Genomic DNA, 8,219 nt, shown 5'->3' with positions numbered 1-8,219 from the left:
TAAAGAAGCACAGTCATAAAGCAAAAAAGATTTTGTACCATTATTAATAAATATTGTTTAGCTTATCCTTATTTAATGCTTTTAAAAATCATAGTCTTTATGTATGTTTATTAAGGACACAGCAGAGTGACTTTTTAAAACTGAAAGGGGTATATAATAAAAAATTTTTGGAGATCTCAGCTCTAGATGTTTCATAAAAGTGGAAGAAATTGGATCCCTTCCTATAGATGAGACAAGTGGAAAATGATCTTTCCTGCATTGGTTAGAAGCTGCTTTTATGACCCATATTAGGCAAAACCAAAAACTTCAAGGGGATTACTGAGCTTTGCTAATTTTGTTTCTCAATTAAAAGTTAAGCACAAATTTTAGAGTATTAACTTGAGAAAGCATGTATAGTTTTACATGTTGAACTATTTTGTAAACGTATTGACTACTAAATATTTTTATTTCATTTTTTCATTTATATTTATTTAGCATTCAATTTATAGCTCTGTAAGGGGAGAAATTTATTGGGAAAAAGAAAAATACATCTTTTCCCAATTTCAAAGATTCTGCTTTGCCACAGAGATAGCAAAATATGCATGCACATGCACACACACACAAACCCCTACCAGTACTGTCTTTGATGGTAAGAAGTACCAAATTTAACTAAGCTTGTAAAAATGGCATGGGCTAGAAAAAAAAAAAGGCAAGGACATCTGAAAAGTAATTTTATTTTTGTTTAACCTTAAACTTGTCAATCGCTTCTTTCCTTGAACTGCTTTATCTTGTTTGATAACCAGCTACACTCATTTTGGAATTTATAACCATACAACTAAGATGTTTTGAATAAAAGCCTATCCATATGCCAGATAAACTTTAGAAACTCTTATTATCTCTTCTTTTACAGAAACTATCTCTCTATCCTGATGTAGTTTGATCAAGGGCCAGACAGCTAACTTCCTTAAATGAGTCAAAATTTTTAAAGTTTCCCAACTGTCACTGTAAATAAGAAATCTTTCTTTCTAGCCCTGGCTGGCATAGCTCAGTGGATTGAGCACAGGCTGCGAACCAAAGTATTGCATGTTCGATTCCCAGCCAGGGCACATGCCAGGGTTGCAGGCCACGGTCCCCAGCAACCACACATTGATGTTTCTCTGTCTCTCTCTTTCTCCCTCCCTTCCCTCTCTAAAAATAATATATAAATAAATCTTAGAAAAAAGAAATCTTTCTTTCTAATACAAAATTAGTTTCCACAACTGTACAATGAATTGTAATTTAATAGTTTTTCTCTTACTACTTCATTTCAAATAGTGATCTACACATTTGCTTAAGCAATAAGTTTTTTTCTGGTTTCTTCAGAATAAAAAAATATCAAATGTGTTAGGGGTATTACTAAAAATATTTCACCTGTCAAATCTATAGCCTGTGCATTGAAACATATAGAAATTTTTCCAATTTTCAAATCTTATAGAACCTCTATTTTATAAAATATTATCTTTGAAATAATTTGAGTGAATTCTTTAACAAAAACTGATTTGTAAGTCCCTGTTACCATAATCATCAGTTTTAACAAGTCTCATAAATATGTTCTACATCAGTTTTCTTGATTATTAAATGTCAATAATATGGAAATATTTTTGATATAACAGAACACTTAATTACATCAGCTTCCCTTCAACACACAAGTCATTTGATAATGAATATTTTGTCCTTTTCCATTGATTGGCAGGAGGCTCTTCCATTAAAGGCTACCATAGTTTTCATTGGATCATTTTTCTCACCAAGCTTAGTTATTTTCAGCCTGAAGAACCACCCCTTCTATTTGGCCACCCTGAAGTTGGTCTTCTAATTTTTTTTAAAGATTTTATTTATTCATTTATTTTTAGAGAGGGAAGGGAGGGAAAGAGAGAGAGAAACATCAATGTGCGGGTGCTGGGGGTCATGGCCTGCAACCCAGGTATGTACCCTGACTGGGAATTGAACCTGCGACACTTTGGTTCGCAGCCCACGCTCAATCCACTGAGCTATGCCAGCCAGGGCGGTCTTCTAATTTTTTAACATGTGGTTCCACTTTAAATATATCCAGCTTCTAATTTGTAATCTGTTCTGCATATTTTCTATATGGTGCATTTTTAGGGATTTACTCAAAAATATCAATAATTTTTGTGTACAATATTCTTAGCCTCTTGTGAAGACTCTCACATACTGCCAATCCCACAAGGCTAGTAGTCTTCTTTAGCAACTCTGCTATGACAGTGCCCCTAAATATTTGTAACTATTACCTAAATAAGGGAGGATCAAAATTAAATGATAGCAGATTAAAAATGACAATACAGAATTTGTCGACCAATTGAATACAGTAAAAAACTCTAGCCTGCTTAATTTCTATTTTCTTCAAAGGCTTAATTTTAGTTTCTAATTTTGATATATTTTATATAAAGGGTTATTAAGCAATATTATATATTCTTAAAATGTTTCATATAAATAGCATGCTCTAAAGTGGGAGTTTGTCAGTAGATGAGTGATAAAAAAGCTGTGGTATATTTACACAATGGAATACTATTCAGCTATAAAAAATAAGAAAATCTTACCTATTGTGGCAGCATGGATGGACCTGGAGAGCATTATGCTAAGTGAAATAAGCCAGTCAGAGAAAGACAAGTACCATATGATGTAACTCATATGTGGAATCCAATTAACAAAAATGAACTAATAAACAAAATATTGACAGACTCATGAATAGAGAGCAGGCTGATAGCTGTTGGGGGTGGGGGTGGCTGGCTGGGGTGGATTGTGAGCTTGTGTGAAAAAGAGAAAAAACTCATAGACATGGACCACAGTGTGGTGATTGCTGGGGGTAGAAGGGGGTGGAGGGAGGTGGGTATATGGGGAATTAGAGGTAATGGATGGAGACTTGACTTGGGGTGGTGAACACACGGTATAGTGTACAATGTGTTGTAGAACAGGGCACCTGAAACCTGTATAATTTTGTTAATCAGTGTCACCCCAATAAATTCAATAAAAAGGAAAAAAATAAAGTGGAGATTGGGGGAATGTTTATGCTACATAAATTTTATCACAAAGATTTATATAGTCTACTTGTTCAGTGAAATCTAGTTATTTTAAGTTAGCTTTTTATGATTAATATTTTACTTGATTTTAATCACAGATTCCTATGGAGCTAGTAATACAGCAGCATTTGGATTTTCAGTGTATTTACCTGCTTACTTTTGACCCATCAAGCTATTGTCATTACCAACTAGTTTCTTATTAATCATTACTCTACCTATGTTTATGCTCTTTTCACATCATGTCTCTAAATATAGCCAAACTGGATAACCCTGAACTATTTGGTCTGTTTGCTCCTAGGCACAAAGTTATGTAAAAAAGGGCAAGATAGTATCTGTTAGGAATATATAATAATTACTGAACAATTTAAAATATCCAATCTATTGAGCATTTATAATGAACCAAATACTGTTTTAGTAATGATCAAACAAATGAATAAGTGAAACTGATACATCATAAATAGAGGGGTTTTTGCTGAATTGTACTGTAATTCCATGATTACATGGGTAATTACATGATTACATATGGGTTTATTTTGTGTCTATTCAGCAATATGGGATGACTAAGCTACTTCAACAACTATGATCAATGAAGATGGTTAAACTGAACAAATTCCAAACAAAATCCCAAACTTTGTTATTAATGGCTTAAAGATAATTTTTTAATGAATTTTCCAAGTTATTGCCTTAGAAACTTTCTACTTAATCCAAATTTTGACCCTAAATTTTCCCAGTACTTCAGAAATGCAGGGCCCTGGCATAGGATTTGCTTCCTAATGAATATTGGGGAAATTTTGCCCCAATTGCTTCCAGATGTCTTCCTGATCCATACCAGCAACTCTAGAACATATGCACTTGTTTGGGGGGGGGGGATGTAATCTTTTAAAATCAGAATCTGTTTGTTTTAAATCTTCAATGTATGAAACTGAACTATTAAAACTTGAACATTTGATGTGGTTCAACTTGCATTGCCTCTTCTTATGTATTTGATGAATGTTAATGAGTTGTTTTAGGTTTCCTTCTAATGATTTACTTTAAGAAATCTTCCAAAATGTATACTCTTTCAAGACAATATCATATAAAATATACATTTGAAATGTTACATGTGGTTTGCTGAAAACAATTATGTTTCTTCATTGAAAAGTTTTTTTTTTTTATTATAGTTTCTCTGACTCTTAAATTGTCAAATAAAAATGCTGGTAAAAAAGTTAAATTATATTCACATGAACATAACAAGTTGTCTCAGAAGGCAGAACTATCTGTTTGACCACAACATATAAATATCAATATACATATGTGTGTGTTTAGAGCTGTATCTTCAGACACCAAATGGCACCATAAACTTTGAAAATTAAGTCTATTTTTAAAAACAAAAAGAAAAAAACTATAAATGAGAAGAAAGTTTTGAAACATATCTGCAAACCATGTGAAATGCATTTAGGTTTTTCAAACAGAATTGAAAGCTTTCAATTTCAACAGAAGTAAATTGCTGTCATTATTAATAGCAGACATGTGGTGATGTTTTAAATGGGACCAAAAGTGTCGGTTCTTTCCAGTACAAAGACAGTGCAAACTCAGAGGCTATGAAACATTCAATGTCAATTTTTAGTCCCCTGGAGTTTTTTATACCTAAAAATTCAGTGAGTGGCCTCAGAGCTCAAGGGATAAGAAAAGTAGTGATCCTCTGAGTAGGAAAAGAATGTTTATCATAATGATTAAATGAGAGTACCCAAGACTGGTGGCTTTTAATGAGAATTAGGGCAAAATTCACTCATACAGACACTTGAAGGCAGCATATGAACACTTGCTCCTTTGTCATTCTCTGACATTCTTTTTCCTAGGATTACACACTTCTCTATAAAAGGGTTTGACTTAGGAAACTAAATATAATTTAATAAGTCTGTTCCCTTAGTAAAAGAATTACTAGAACTACCAAGGATTTGCTAACATAGACTGATATTACCTGGAAAGCGGCAGAAAGTGCAATGCTGCCTTCAAAGAACTTGTAGTCAGATTGGACAGGTAGATAAATCAGCAAATAACTGCAATTTAGTGTCATGAGCCTCATGGTTATATATAGCAGGGAACTGGCCAGGCTGCTTTGGGGAGGGACTATTGCTCAGGAAGGTTTCCTGGAGCAGTTCTTCTCACCCTTCATGAACATCAGAATATCCTGGAAGGCTTGTTAAAACAGGGTGCTGGACTCCACCACAGAGTTTCTGATTCAGTATGTCTGAGGTGGTGCCCTAGGAGTTGCATTTCTCACTAGTTTACAGGGAATGCTGGTTGAGAGCCCACCCTTTGAGAGCCACTGTCCCAGAGAATGGGAAGCTCAGCTGGGTTCTTTAGGAAAAGAAAAAGGACAATTCTAGGCTTACCAAGGGTAAAGGCCCAGTATGGGGGCTTTGTGGGATCATAAATAGCATGTAGGGCTTTAGAGAAGGGCCCCCAGTAAAGACACCAGTTGTCTCAGTTTGCCTGGGACTGGGAGCTTTCTTGGAACTCAGGACTAAAACCAGGACAAACACCAGAACAGTCCTGGGCAAATGGGATGGTTGATCACCTGGGAATGCCAGGTGGGTGAGGCCAGAGAGATGGGCATAATTCACATGCTGATCATCCCTGGGCCACATCAAAGGGCTTGAACTCTAACCAGGAAACCACAGAAAGCCATAAAGGGGCTTTAGAAGGGGAGAATCATATTAAGGTTTATGTTTTAGGAAAATCATTTCAAAGTCATGGGGTTGAGAGAAGGTGAAACTCAGGCAGGGAGGAAGCTGCTGTGGTGAATTCAGTGAGAGACAGCATGACCTGAGGCTAGGTGTTTGTGGTGTGATGGAGTGTGATGGGGAAGAGGAAATGATGTAAAATATGCTAAGAGACAGAATCCACAGGACTTGCTGACTCACTGAAGAATCCAAGCATTGAAGATTGTAGGATGACTCCCGGGTCCGTGGTTTGGGGCTGAGTGGGTGGTGATGACAAACAGTGCACCATTTCATACATGAGGAAACTGGGGCTTTGACAGTTTAAATGACTGGTCAAGGCTAGACTGTAAACTAGTGAAAGAGCTGTAATGAAACATTTCCTGACAGTACTCATTTACCTCTTTCATGTATGAATAATATTAATCTAGTGGGTTTTTTTACATCCTCATAGCTGTTAAGTAGGAATAGTGTTTGTATAGTGGTCTTTACTTACAGGGACCATGAGGACAGGAATGATAATGAGAAAGTGTTTTCAGCAGCTGAGTTCAGAACATCTCTTTGGTCCTGGACTTCCTTTAAGGGAGACATCTTGCCTCTTTTCAGAGGGCAAACACAGTTTATTATGTTTCATTCATGGCTTTTTACTCCTGTTCTAACTCTGTGCATGCCTGTTTTTTTCTAGTTTTTGTTCTGTTTCTCATTGGTGAGGTAGTGTGCATATATGGCCTTTGCCAGTCTCTGGGTTTACACTAAAGTGACTAATGTTGGTTTTTAAATGAATTTCTATTGCTCAAAATTAATCCTATCTCCATTTTTAGCCCACTGTGTAATAGTGCTTCCAAACACAATCTCTGTGAACCGTGTTGACACAGTGGGAGTGTTCCCAGGCTGCCCGAGGAGCACCTCCTTAACATCACTTCTAGTTGGAAATAAATCCTAGGTTTCAGCATAAGGCAGCTAGCTTAATAAGAGCTCTGTACAATTTCTCTACTACCACTGTGCAAACAGGGGCAGGCAGGCTTTCTACCTTTGGCTACGGTCAACCAGTTCAAAATTCAGAAACATGTGAGGGTCCTAGACATGGTTGTGTGTACATAGTGACCAGCAAAGATATATACCCTTCTTCTGATCAAAAGGAAACCAGCTGCTTGCTACCTGAAGGTACCTTTCCTAGTGGCTCTTGGGCATCTTTGCCTTCACTTCTTAGAAATGGTATATCCTACAGTTTCAAGAGGGGCAAGATTAGCTAGAGATAGGTGTGAAGACTGTGATATTTATCTTTGGGGCTTCATTACCCATTGCCCCTCTCTCTACACAAACCCCTTTTTTCAAGTTCACACTGTGCCTCACTGCTAGGGGAGACTCAAATGTCTCTTGCTGCTCCCGGGCTACTTATGGGAATCCGTTCAAGTTAGCCCATCTTGGACTATGTCTAATATATGTTTTATCAATACATATCTAAGAATTGTCAAGCTGAGCCTTTAATGTGAGCCTGGGTCCTCCCAAAGAGTCCTCCCAAGTGACTCTTGCCAAAAGGAAATTATTTTTTGTGTCTCTGTCTGAAACTTATTGTTTCATCCTATCTGTCCCTTGGTTCATAGTTGACTTTGGTTCTCAAGCTGACATCTTTTTCTACTATATTCAGTCTTTGGGGATCTCTACATTGCAAATACCTGTTCCTTGGCCAATCTAGCTCCTGTCCACCATCATTGCTTTCTTCCATCTTCCTTCTCCCAGGGTTCCAGTCCCCCAGGCACCTGCTTACAATGGGTATTGCTTTCTGTAGCTCAGTTCAGGCAGTCAACACACATCTGTCATCCTTTTGGATCTTTGTCTTTCAGCTACCAGCAGATTTAAAGGGGATTTCATAAGTGAATTCATGTTGATGTAACCATAGCTGATAATTCAAATGGGATGATAATTTAACATGGGCTGATGTCTTTTTGCATTCTTCAAATCACCCTGTGTAGACCAGTGTCTTCTCTGCTTGCCTTTAAGGTTAGTTCTGTGCCTCTGGAACTCCTTTTAAACTTGCTGTTGGTATATATAGCCCTCTCCCTTCCCATCCAACAATTTTTTCACCACTGAGGCTAGTTTATTTTTCTTTAAGAATAACAACTTCATACTTTTTAAAAAAGTGATTCATAATTGTTATGAAAATTCAAGCAATGCAGAAAAATACAAAGAAAGAAAAAAACACTCAACACAATTAAGTACCATTAGTATTATTTTTAAAAAATTTCCATCTTTCTATGAACGTATACAAATAAAAACATAGACAGACTTACAGCACTGTCTTATAAACATGAGACCATGCTGTGAATTAATTAGTTTAATTTTTCTTAAATTTAATAGAAATATGTAAATATAAAAGGATTTTGGGAGTCTGGATCAATGTTTTGCTTTGTTTTCTCCCCAAAAGCTTCTTTCCTCAAGAGCTCCTTCCATGATCAATGAAAAA

At 36.3% G+C, this 8,219-nt stretch overlaps 1 pseudogene; it reads right to left on the bottom strand.

Moving 5' to 3' along the window:
• Window positions 1-1,534: 1,534 nt before the first annotated feature.
• On the bottom strand, window positions 1,535-5,118 carry LOC114506021 (annotated as a pseudogene).
• Between the last annotated feature and the right edge of the window lie 3,101 nt (window positions 5,119-8,219).

This window comes from Phyllostomus discolor, chromosome 9 (assembly GCF_004126475.2).
Source record: "Phyllostomus discolor isolate MPI-MPIP mPhyDis1 chromosome 9, mPhyDis1.pri.v3, whole genome shotgun sequence".
NCBI lineage: Eukaryota > Metazoa > Chordata > Mammalia > Chiroptera > Phyllostomidae > Phyllostomus > Phyllostomus discolor.
Note: the sequence above shows the minus strand (reverse complement) of the source record. Positions and strands in the feature narration are given on the sequence as shown.